Source organism: Euprymna scolopes, chromosome 34 (assembly GCF_053919585.1).
Source record: "Euprymna scolopes isolate OS-2025 chromosome 34, ASM5391958v1, whole genome shotgun sequence".
NCBI classification, from domain to species: Eukaryota; Metazoa; Mollusca; class Cephalopoda; order Sepiida; family Sepiolidae; genus Euprymna; species Euprymna scolopes.
Window position 1 is genome coordinate 69,160,106 of NC_136515.1, and position 13,540 is coordinate 69,173,645.

Below are 13,540 nucleotides of genomic sequence, written 5' to 3' on the forward strand. Positions count from 1 at the left end.
GGTTAGGGTTGGGGTTAGGGTTAGGGTTAGGGTTGGGGTTAGGGTTGGGGTTAGGGTTAGGGTTAGGGTTAGGGTTGGGGTAAAGGTTAGGGTTGGGGTTGGGGTTAGGGTTAGGGTTAGGCACAGACATGAGATAATCCAAGGCGTTTTATGGACAGGAAATCGGGAATATTGCATAAACGCTAGTTTACTGCTTCTTAAGAATTCTTAATGGCGCTTGATAATTATAATTAAATAATAATTGTTCTTATATATATATATATAATATAAAGCTGAACGTCTGTGTGTGTGTATGTGTGTGTGTGTGGTCACGAATAGGCTCCTATATGGTTGACTATTTAAAAAAAAATTATTACATATAATGATAGAAGATGTATCGAGGACCAGGAATTGGTATGTTTGATCTGGCAGAACGGTGGTTCATAAACATTGTGGTGTCTGCGTTTGCGCCTGTCCACCAAAGTATGGAAATAGAAAATGAAAAAAAAAACTATCATACTTTTATCAATCACAATCACTTTTCTGTAGGCTGTTTTTAAACCCAGTCAACGACGAGTACTTCTATTAGTATATATATATATATATATATATATATATATATATATATATATATATATATATATGTATATATATATATATATTGACGGAGGGGGGTGTCTTACCCGTGCGTAAAATATGCTTAAATATGATATTTTAATTTGTCCAGATTTCGTATATATTATTATAGAGTCGTGAATTCAAAAGTTTCTAAAAAAAGATTTTAGGAGCCATCAGCTAGAATCGAAACCGAAACATTCAAAACTGTTGACGTCGCCACTGTACCAACGAGACACGTACACAAACAGATTTATAATTAAAAATTAAAAATAAACTAAGATTAATGTACAGAATATTAAACATTTTTTTTCAATTTTGACCTTTTTTAACCTCTTAAAATCAATTTTAACCGGCAAAAAAAAAAAAACCTTAAAGAACGCCTCGTAAAAAAATTCAAGCATTTGGGGTCCCTAGCACCGTACTGCGACTTTTAGTTTCGGTGGAGATAGTGTTTGAAAATATGGAGACACGCATACAGACAGGCATATAGGCGTTTATTTATTAGGTTTATAAGCCATTCGCAACTCTAAAAATTATTATTCTCATAAAACTAGTAGGGGTGTGACCATCGTAGAGTTAAGGAGACAAACCCTACACTGAACAGACTTAATCCTTATTACCTCGCTGATTTAATCTCTTCTGACCTAATAAAAACAAACAACTCCATAAAACACATTAAACTCTTAGCAGCGTAGAATACGAAAAACAAGAAAGAAAAAAAGAATCGGGAGGGGGATCGAAATCTTTCAGCCATATGTTCAGTTAGTTTATGATCGTGAAGAAACCACCAGCGAAAATAGAGTATTCTTCCTTGTTGACATATGCGGAGGGTTGGGATTTGGCTTCTTTTTTTTGGGGGGGGGACATAAATATTGAAATGGGTGTTTTTGTCTCCTGTAGCGGTTGGGTCATGCTTCAACGACCTGTTCTTCATAATTTGTTAAAGGCTTGTCTTAAATGTTTGCGGAGGAGGAGTCCAGGGGAATTTCGCTTGAGAGAAGACACATTTAAGAACGATGAGAATCCGCGTGACTTGGAGAAGTAAAAGGGGTACTGACGATTACTAAACAATAAACAGGCCATTAACGTGAAGGATCACTGTATATCTATATATCTATAAAAGTGAACGTGTCTGTCTGTCTGTCTGTATGTGTGTGTGTGTGTCTGTCTGTCTGTGTACATTTCCCTACGCAATAACTTTGTCAATTTTTAGTCTATAGACTCGAAATTTTAAATACCGGGTACTGAGATTTGGGAAAATCGATGTGACGGGTGTCAGCCAGAAATTTGGCTGTTAAGGGGTCAAATTTCAACGATTTGACCTTTAAGAACTCTACCAAACTCCTCCGACAATTTTGGGTCTAGACACTTGAAATTTTAGATATAGGTTCCTTGAACATGGATCTAACTTAATAAAGTGATTTGAGCCCGAAACAATAAATTTTAAGGGGTCATAATAGGGGTCAAAGTTTTAAAAAATTAACCATTTTTTGGGGTTTTTTTTTTTTGCTTTTTTTGCACAGCATACACCTCCAAACACCCAAGCAAGGGGTCAAAGTTCAACGATTTGACCTTTGAAAATTCTACCAAACTCCTTCGCCAATTGTGGGTCTAAACACTTGAAATTTTAGATATAGGTTCCTTGGACATGGATATAACTTAATAACTTGATTTAAGTCCAAAACAATAAATGTTAAGGCGACATAATAGGGGTCAAAGTTTAAAAAAATTGACCGCTTTTTCTTTTCTTTTTTTTTTCTCAACATACACCTCCAAACACCCGGGCAAAGCCGGGCTGAAATGCTAGTATATATATATATATATATATATATATATATATATATATATATATATATATATATTGTGTGTGTATGTGTATGTATGTATATATATATGCATGTGTGTGTATATATATATATATAAGAGAAAGAAAATTAAAACTGCAAGAGTAACTTTACAATAAAATTTATTGTTCGACTGAATACTCAAAAAAACAATTTAAAAAGTCTTTATTCCGCAGAGTTTCAAAGAATGCTATTCTTATTATTCTTCTCGTCAGAGGACATAAAGAAATCAGTAAATTATATTTGTAGCAATGCTATAATTTGCTAGGTAAGGCATTAAGTGAAACCGCAATTTATTCTAGTTATAAATTGCCAAATAAAAGAAAATTAAAAATATATTGGATACGTAAAAAAAACAATATAAAATCAAACGGCGCATAATATTTCAGCTTAAATGAAACTCCTCTAGAGTTGATCCAAAATACAAAAAAGTTCTTTAGATAGAATGTATTCCAAAATAAGTTCAGCGTGACGATGCATATAATCCGATTGGAAAGTTTTCAAAAATCCGATTGGAAAGTTTACAAAACAGCTGAAATAAAGAAAATTGTTTTTTTGTTTTTTTCCGGGCAGTGCAGTAGTCCAAAGAGAAGTCTGTCCCTAGTCAAATGGGACCTAACAGTAAGAAGAGAGAATATATATATATATATATATATATATATATATATATATATATATATATATATATATATACTAGCAGGAAGACCAGACATTGTCTGGGATTGAATGAGAGTGAACGAAATGTCCAAACTTTCAATGCATCGAAATCGGCGAAATCCTCTATTTGTCAATCAAATCGATTGATTGCCTGCTCTATTTTTTATAATTGATTTTTCAAAGTACTCAAACTTCTGTGCCACGGGTCTTTGTAAATTGCAAATTACTTAGGACCTCTATCCAGACATGGCTGACGGAACAAGAGCATGCTATCCCCCGTGAAGTAAAAGGATTCGGCTCGAAATTTCGTCCAAATTACCGATTTCGACAGAAACATTCCCAAGTTCAACATGATACACCTGAAGAAGGTCGGAGGTTACATCGACTGAAACGATGTGAAAATCAAACCCAAGATGAGAACAGTAGTCTGATGAATCCAAACAATACGAATAACCACAATTCAGAAATAGCATATCAATTCGGTACGGACTCGAAATAATACAAAAATGGAAACAAATCGAAAAACTCTACAAAAAAACTGGCAAGGATTACTAACCTCTTCATATTCCTATGCCGGTGCCGTGATCTTAAGCTAGTACCACTAGGCTTAGCGTAGAAATTACCAGTTAGCTTCAGATATACACAAAGGATCGCAAAACGAGTTGGGCATGAACTCGTCTCAGACAGAATCTACAACAGTCGGTTGAAATAACATCAATTGCAGACCGAAATTTCAAACAACCCTACCCCATTCCTGGAGCGTATATCTCGAACTGATGACAAAACCAGCATTCAAGAATACCTGGATATATCCTCTGAGAAAGAATTTAAGTAGGTTAAGTCTCGCCAAATAAAAATATTGGAAAATCTAAAGGCTAAAGACGTAAGACTCCAGGCCCCACCATTCACAAATAAGAGCCATTGTCAACCAAAGCAAACGTCAGCTAACTCCCTCTGAGGAATCAGTGTTATACAAAGGTCTCAACTTCGCCACAACCATAAAGCAGATTCCATACTTAGATATGAGAGCTCCAATAAGGGAGGCAGCCTTGAATAAACCCGAAGCACAAGATGAACTAAGGTGAAAAGAGAGACAATCACTCGAGAATTCAAAGCCTCCAAAATGGAGCCTCTCAAAGGAAGAAGTATTGGATATCAAGTCACTGCGTGGTGACAGTAATATCATAATACTACCAGCAGACAAAGGCAATGTAACGGTGGTAATGGATAGAGCAGAATATTCCAACAAATTGCCAGATTTCATAGAATTTGGTGGCTACTGTAAATTTAAAAAGAATCCGACCTTGAAAACGGAAAGGAAGCTGTCACAAATCCTCGGTAACAACAAGGACCTTAGACCACCTGAAAAACACAGACAACTTGTACAACATTACAGCAAGTTACACACCTATACGGCCTACTGGTATTCTGAAGAAGGTCGGAGGCTACATCGACCGAAACGTTGTGAAAATCACACTCAAGTTGAGTACAGTAGTTCGATGAATTCAAATAATACGAATAACCAATCCTGATTGTATGAAATTATTTTTATACATAATGGCTTGAATTAAAGTTTAAAGTCAAGTATCATGCTTACATTGTATTCTAAGCAGAAACATTCATTTCGAACGCATCCCTGTCATATAAAAGAAACGACTGTAGATTTTATATGTCTGGTCTTGTTGCTCGTGAGGTGAAAAGGGCTTAAATTTAAATTTAAAACGAAACGGTCAAGTATCATTGTTCAATTGTGCTTTACACAGAAACATTAATTTCAGACGCACCCCTGTCATACCAAAGAACATACTGCTGATTTTATATGATGCGCTAATCGGTGTGTGTCGTAATAGAACATTTAATTGCACTCATAAGAGATTATAAGGTGTTAATTTTGGTCAAAGTCGACTGTTCCTTCTTTCGTCTGATTTTTTTTTGTTTTGTTTCGATTATGGATTATCGCTACTTATCGAAAGCATTGCAATGCAAAACCTTACTAAGAACACTGCCAGATGCATGAATTTATTTAAAATGATAAATTTTAAATAAAGTAAAAAAAATGAAAAGGCTAGCTTACAAGATTCGCACCTCGATCAACAAAGCTAAATCAAGATTACGAAATTTTAATTTTGTTACCTCGATTTATCTCTGTTGGCGTATATGAACAGTGATGTTCTGTTAAGCCTTTTATCAACGGGAAAGACGATTCCTAAGTCGCACCTGCGATTGACGTGACTACATTGCTTGTTTGTTACTGGATTCATAAAATCCGATTTCAAAGAAACATTGCTGACCATAACACTCATATATATAAATATTCGTTTTGTGTTTTGTAAACTTTTTTTCCAATTATATTTAACTGTTTGTGTATACCAATCCGTTTTGTTAGAAGCTCAATATTTTTTTTAATGTAACAACTAATCATAACTAAAAGAATAACTGTATAACTATATTCCAAGATCCAATTATTATTTTTTTTCTTTACAAACCGCACGTTCAGCATATGAAAATTTCGGAAGATTTTTTGAAAAATTATGCAGAAATAATATATTTTATTGGCCTAGTTCCTGCCGGTCCTTGTGGAAAAGCCATGCTCCCAGTTCTTGACCCGTATTAAGGCGATGATTGAGGCTGAATGCGTCTACATTAATAGATGTCAGCTCTACTACATAATCAAGTTACTCGAATTGATTTTTTAATATTTTTAAAAAATAAAACTGTAGTGTTGGTTTTTTAAGGCGACACTTTCATCGTGTCACCCTGTACTGCTAAGAAAAACAGAAGTTTTTGCTTACAAAGAAAAAATGCATGACAATATAATTTTAGAAAAAAAAAAGAAGAAAATTCACAGGAGACTAAACATCGTTATATATATGTATATATATATATATATATATATATATATATATATATATATATATATATATATATATATATATACAAACCTAAGACTTCAAAGAAAGAATTGATAGCAACCAAAAGTCTGAAGAGAGGCTGGTTATGGGAAAATTTTCAAACGCAATAATGTTTGAATTCGTCCAATTAGTCTTGAAACAATTATAGATAACAATGAATTATACTTTTTGTGGCTATCAACCATTCTTTGAAGTCTTGGTCTTATTAATACAGTATATGAATGTTCAATTATGAAATATGATAATTTTGTAGCTTACAATTTAAGTCATCTCTTTTTGGCTTAAAATTTATTGGTATATGAAGATTTACTGAATTATACAAACCCAGTAAAATTCAGTATATTAGTAACAAGTCTCTCTCTCTCTCTCTCTCTCTATATATATATATATATATATATATATATATATATATATATATCTTTTATACTGCTGTCGACGTGTATCATTATTACTTATTTTTTATTTTTTGCTCGGGTTTGGATGGCCTATTAAATCTTCGGGTTTCTGCCAAGACTAAGCTCGTTTCCTTTAATAATTACATGAAACCTTATCAACCACTAATAGCTGTGACTAGAGATACTTTACATGAAAGGACTTCCTTCAAGTTCCTTGGCTTAACTTCACAGGAAACATGAGTTGGAATAGATAAATCGAGATTATTACTAATACTGCTGTAAAGACGATGGGCCTTCTATACCGTGCAAGAAAGTTACATACGCCTAAAAGGATCCTGTATCTCTACAAAGCCACCACTTTGTACTGATATCCAGAAGTTTAAGTGTAATGTGAAGATACATCTTGCTGCTAAACTCCCTACATAGTACCCCTACAACTTATTTATTATATATATATATATATATATATATATATATATATATATATGCAAATATATAACAGCGATTACTCTAAAACTAGTAGTGTATTACAAGCATAGACTAAACTTTATTTGTATCAAACATGGTTTGATTCAAGAAAGAATTTAATTAATTGTAGATTGGTGATATTGGATTTGAGTTATCTTTTATAACCATTAATGTTAATTCCTTCAGACGTTTCAAACAATATTTGAAGAACATTCTAATTTATATTACTAAGAATTTCGCTTTTAAATCTGACCCAATCCATAAATCTATAAATGCAATTCGATATTCACAAAGAACCAATCAATTTTAGTCTTGATTGCTGTGTCATATCAGCAATCTTATTTATAAGTAATAATTCATATCGATAGTTTTTCGAATCTATTAATAAAATTACAGCGACCGGATACCAAATTTGGTCTACAAAAGTACGATCGTAAACTCTTTATATTCGTGGGATTATATACAAACAAACAAACTATCTGGGGTAAGTATGTGCCTTATTATTTAACTAGCGGGGGTACCCGGCGTTGCCCGAGTGTTTGTTTCCGGGACGGGGGGGGGAGGAGGAGTTTAAAAAAATGTTATGGTAGGTAAGTAGGAAGGATCAAACCCGGAGTCATGAGTAAAAGTAGGAAAATAAAGTGTGAAAAAAAAAAAAAAAAAAAAAAACACATCTGCAACGTTAACAGTTCGGTCACCAAGAAAAGTCCATTCCAGTTGTTTAGGAAAAAACAAAACAAAAAAAAAAACACTATGGTAGGTCGGCGCGAACGTGAAAATATAATGTGAATTGTCCAGCACCCTAACCACTACGCCACAGAGCTCTGCAGCTTAGTTTAGTGATTTTAAATAACTTGACATGATAGAACTACGAAGCCAAACCGGTGTTCTCTTCTCAACTGTTCCCTGTGAACGATCTCCAAACGGTGTTAAGTGGTGGCAGGGGGAGGAGGAATTTTTAAGAGAGAAAATATTTTACTACTTCCATTGATCTTAACCGATTTTGGCCGTGACTTCTCAGCAGAAAAAGTATAGAAATCTAAGATTATCGAGGAATTTGAGAACTAATAAGCCTATAACAAACCTCAGATATTGTTCTGCCGTTTGTGCATAATAAATTTGCATGAAATATCTTGATTTTTAATCCTATTAAGGTCAAATTCCCACGGGAATAAATGAGTTCATTTTATATATATATATATATATATATATATATATATATATATATATATATATATATATATATATATATATATATATATATATATATATATATATATATATATAGAGAGAGAGAGAGAGAGAGAGAGAGAGAGAGAGAGAGAGAGAAAGAAGAAGAGAGAGATAACTAGCGGGGGTACCCGGCGTTGCCCGAGTGTTTGTTTCCGGGACGGGGGGGGGAGGAGGAGTTTAAAAAAATGTTATGGTAGGTAAGTAGGAAGGATCAAACCCGGAGTCATGAGTAAAAGTAGGAAAATAAAGTGTGAAAAAAAAAAAAAAAAAAAAAACACATCTGCAACGTTAACAGTTCGGTCACCAAGAAAAGTCCATTCCAGTTGTTTAGGAAAAAAAAAAAAAAAACACTATGGTAGGTCGGCGCGAACGTGAAAATATAATGTGAATTGTCCAGCACCCTAACCACTACGCCACAGAGCTCTGCAGCTTAGTTTAGTGATTTTAAATAACTTGACATGATAGAACTACGAAGCCAAACCGGTGTTCTCTTCTCAACTGTTCCCTGTGAACGATCTCCAAACGGTGTTAAGTGGTGGCAGGGGGAGGAGGAATTTTTAAGAGAGAAAATATTTTACTACTTCCATTGATCTTAACCGATTTTGGCCGTGACTTCTAAGCAGAAAAAGTATAGAAATCTAAGATTATCGAGGAATTTGAGAACTAATAAGCCTATAACACACCTCAGATATTGTTCTGCCGTTTGTGCATAATGTATTTGCATGAAATATCTTGATTTTTAATCCTATTAAGGTCAAATTCCCACGGGAAAAAATGAGTTCATTTTATTTATATAGAGAGAGAAGAGAAGAGAAGAAGAGAAGAGAAGAAGAGATCACGATAGTGCCAAGGACTGCTTTTATCATAACGGTTTTTCATAAGTTCATTGTGATTCTTCTGTTGGTTGCTTGACGTAAGTTCTGCGTGATATCTCCACTGTGCTACCGCCCCCTTTTGATATCTACACTAGAATATCTTTAAAATCTTTAGGTTTAGCCAACGAAGAGTGACCAACAAATCTGGTTCTTCTCTATCTGATAAGGTCTGCCATTAGAAGAAGGTGCTCGTAGAGTTGTCCATTTAAATGCTGTTACCTGTAGATATGTAAAGCAGCTCCTAGAGTCTGGTAAACAAAACGTTAATTTTACTTTCCAATCTTGTGGTTAAATTTCATGTGCTACTATTATATACTAGAAAAATGGCTTCCCAAGCATTCAAGTATTATAATAAAAAAATAATAAATAAATCACGAATAAATATTAATGTAAAGAAATTAATTTGATTCACTGATTTACATAAAATTATTACACTAATCCTTGCCAGTGGAGTTCGGACAAAACAACAAATAATTGCTACTGACCTCAAGTTAGAGTAAAAAATAATTAAGTTCCATTTAATATTCATACTAATTGACTGTTCAACGTCGCACCTCTGAGATAAGTGTGTGTGTGTGTGTGTGTGTGTGTGTGTGTGTGTGTGTGTGTAAACCCAGACTTTAGAATGAAAACAGCACTAGCAAACCAATACTGGACGTTCGCCAATAGATATTTAAAGTAGCTCCTAGAGTTTGGTAAACCAAATGGTAATTTTACTTCTTTTTTTTTGTTTGTTTGTTTTATTACATTTTCACCCCAAACAAGGCACATTGCCTCTTTGGTGTAGGGAGCTACTATCAGGGTCAGCAACTACTTGGGCACTATGTAGGGATTTGGGCAGCTAGATGTCGGTTCACGTTGCACTTGAACTTCTGCATGTCAGTACAGTTAGGGAAGCAGGATCCTTTCTAATCTTGTGGTTAAATTTCATGTGCTACTATTATATACTAGAAAAATGGCTTCCAAGCATTCAAGTATTATCTTGGTATGATAATTTGGTAGGATTATTTTATCTCTGGATCGCTTTACCTTGCCCGGCGAAGATTCTATTTTGATTTTGTGTTGGCTTTAAGCAGATTTGTAACTTTTGCTTCTCTTATCATGTACTTTAGTCTTCACATTCAACGAACCATATTTCTACCAAAATGGAAAGTGTGTCTGTTTACTGTGTCGCAATCTATGTATCAAACATATGTCGTTGTTTCGTGTCTTTAATTTTTTATTGGACCCATTTGAGATAAATAATTTGTATATTTATTTAATTGCGAACTGTCATCCTCATCTTCATATTTGTTGTTTCACCACATTTTGGCCAACTGTTCAATCCTACATAAAGCAGGCCGGCGGATTAGTTGGTCAAAACGTCGAGAGACAATAACAACTATTAAAAGTAGTAATTATTGCGGATACTATTTAAAGACTCAACATACCTATCCCGTCGCGCTTAAGCATCTGAAGAAGGCCGGAAAAATAGTTGGCCGAAACGTCGTGAAACAACATCAAGTATGAGGATGAAAATAACAGCGGCACAAACAAATAAATAAATATAGAAATTATTCATCTTAAGAGATTCTAATAAAACATAATATATAATACCATTCGGTAAGGATGCAACAATGGAAGACCAGATAAGAACAAAAACTTCGATTTATAAGACGAAACAAATCTAACATTAATTGCCCCTCAGGGTCTGTAGTGCAGTGGATAGAGTGGTTAATCTGTATGGTTTTAGGTGAGCGTTGTCTGAAGATAGCGGTTTCAATCCTACCCAAAGCAGGCCACAGGATTAGTTGGCCAAAACGGTGAGACAACAATGAGTTACTGAGAATACAGTAACCCATGGGAATACAAACACACTAGCTGCGGTATTTAAGTACCTTACTTTTTAATCACGATAGTGGCAAGGACTGGCACTATCACGTCATGTCGAGAAAGCTTACATCACAGCAGTTTTCATACGTTCATTGTGATTCTTCTCTTGGTTGATTCATATAAGTTCTACGCATTATTTCCTCTGTGCTACCACTTTCTTTTGACTTCCACGCTAGAATATCTCTAAGAACCTTAGCTTTAGCTCAATTAAGGGTGACCAGCATATCTGCTTCTTCTCTATCTGATAAGGTCTGATAATTACTGAGGATAAAGTAAAAAGACCTAGCATGCCTATCCCGTCCCGTGTGACCACTATGAGAAAGCCAGAGGAATAGTTGACCGAAACGTGGCGAAACAACAACAACAACAACTATAAAGATAAGGATAACAGTCCGCAAATAAAATATATCGTTGTATAGTTCTTGACCTTGAAGTAAGTACCTCCTCGCATCATGATGCTTTCTTTGGAGCGATTTCCATAAGGAACTATGCAAGCACATTCGCTTCAAGAATCCAGTCTGCTAAAATGTAAATAAACAATGTAGACGTCCCTCGGCGCTTGCGTGTGTTAAATCCAAAAAAGGCCTGCTTACACGTCTCCTACTGTTTATATCGTTTCTCCTTCAGTATAAAATCTACAGTTTGAAATCTATTTATTTTTAAATCAAAGTATGTTTTATTGTAGTAATTATTGATTTTAATAATTGTCAGAATTTGCTCTGTTTTGCTTGCGTTGAGCGAAATACCAATGCAATTTGTCATTTTCGTTCAAGAAGGGATGATAGTGTTTCTGTTTGTTTAGATGTCTTCTGCTGACAAAAAAAAAAAAAAAAAAACAAGCAGAAGATTTATGCTCTCTACTTAAAAAGTTTTCATTTCTTAAACGTTCTTTTACGTTTACAGAAAATAACTCAAAGATGTGAATTAAGTATTAAGTTCATTTGTAGAGAAATGGCTCGCGCATGAGAAACAAACAAATATTCTCTTAATTATTTTGTTAACTATTCTTGGGCGCAGCAAAAAAAGATTTCCATGCATTATTTCACTCTTAGGTATTATTAAAGTTTTCTCTCTGTTATTCCAGCATTATTGCTAGTGAGACTTGTGCAATGACCAATAAAGTGTTGTTTCTCTGTTTATTTCGATATTCGTGACGACATTCATCATGTCGACGGAAATATCTTTGTCTTGACCCCACCTGACCATATATTCCATTTCTTTCTATTTCTTGTGGGAATTCATTTATTTTCCAAACTTCGTGTCAGTTCGATCCGTACTTAGTTCGACCACTTCAAGATTAACATAAAATAATGTGGAAATGCCGAAGCAATTTACAATTTAGAAGCCGCGAAATTTGTAAAAAGAAACTGGCAGACCACACTAAGAATGGGGTATAGAAAACAATAAAATATAAAACAGCCCAGGTTATAGTTGAGTAAGGTTGTTGCGTTGTGGGGTCATATTAGTGGCAACATATAGCAGGGGATAATGGCATTCATATTTTGGAAGAGACATTTATAGCAGAGCTGAGAGAGATGCGAAGTCATTATTAAAGGAATATGTAATACAGTTCTTTTACATAAGAGGGGGAGATACTTCACTTATAATTTGGAGTGGGTTATACAAAGTTCGTTTACAAGATGAGAGACAAAACACATTTACCTTTCAGTTGATGGAATGACGACACGAACACAACCAGTTACAAAATATAGATGGTGATTTCTTTTTCATCAGCAGGCCGATTGATGACTCAGGAATTCAAGCTGTTATGGCTACATGGTCTACTCTTCTACTCTTCGCCTCTAAGGGCATTAGCTCCCCGTCTTACCCTCTCTCTCCCTCTCTCTTTCTCTCTGGCTGTGAGTGCGACTCTCTATCTAACTTCGAATCCTATCTAAATATATTGAGAATCTCCTTTGTCTATGACGTCAGATGTGTGGTCCCAAGGTGGTGTTATCACGTTTTAATTCGCCCGTGCCCTTGCACATGTATTTACACACCTCCTCTAAATAAAAGAAATCCGCAAATTGAACTGTATCATTTAACCTATTGTTACATTACATTTTCAACTTTGTTATTGTCCATTCTTTTAACTGACATTTTAATATCCAGTTATTTATAAAAGGGGGGGGTAATCGCTCCATCCCTGACATAAATAATATTTAGTTATTTCTAAAAAAATTAACAATCGACTACATTCCTAGGATATTAATTATCCATTATCTTTTAATATTTGCCTACAGGGTTCGATCCTAGCCTTTTCCTAATGTCATTTTACCTTATCTAGTCTGCCTCCTTACTTACATGAAAAATGGACAGCCCCTTTTATATAACAAGAGTAGGGCTATAGTTAGGTCCTAAAAATGCTTACGCTCCCTTTCATAAAAAATAATGAATACATCACGAATAAATATTAATGTAAAGAAATTAATTTGATTCACTAATTTACATAAAATTATTACACTAATCCTTGCGAGTGGAGTTCGGACAAAACAACAAATAATTGCTACTGATCTCAAGAGTAAAAAAAAATTAAGTTCCATTTAATATTCATACTAATTGACTGTTCAACGTCGCACCGGACATTTCCGGTCCGTTCTGCAAATTGAAACCGAAAACATGGGAGTTGATATACGTCCTCTTCTTTTGAAGTAGCAAATGTATATTAGTACTTTTATTGGATATTT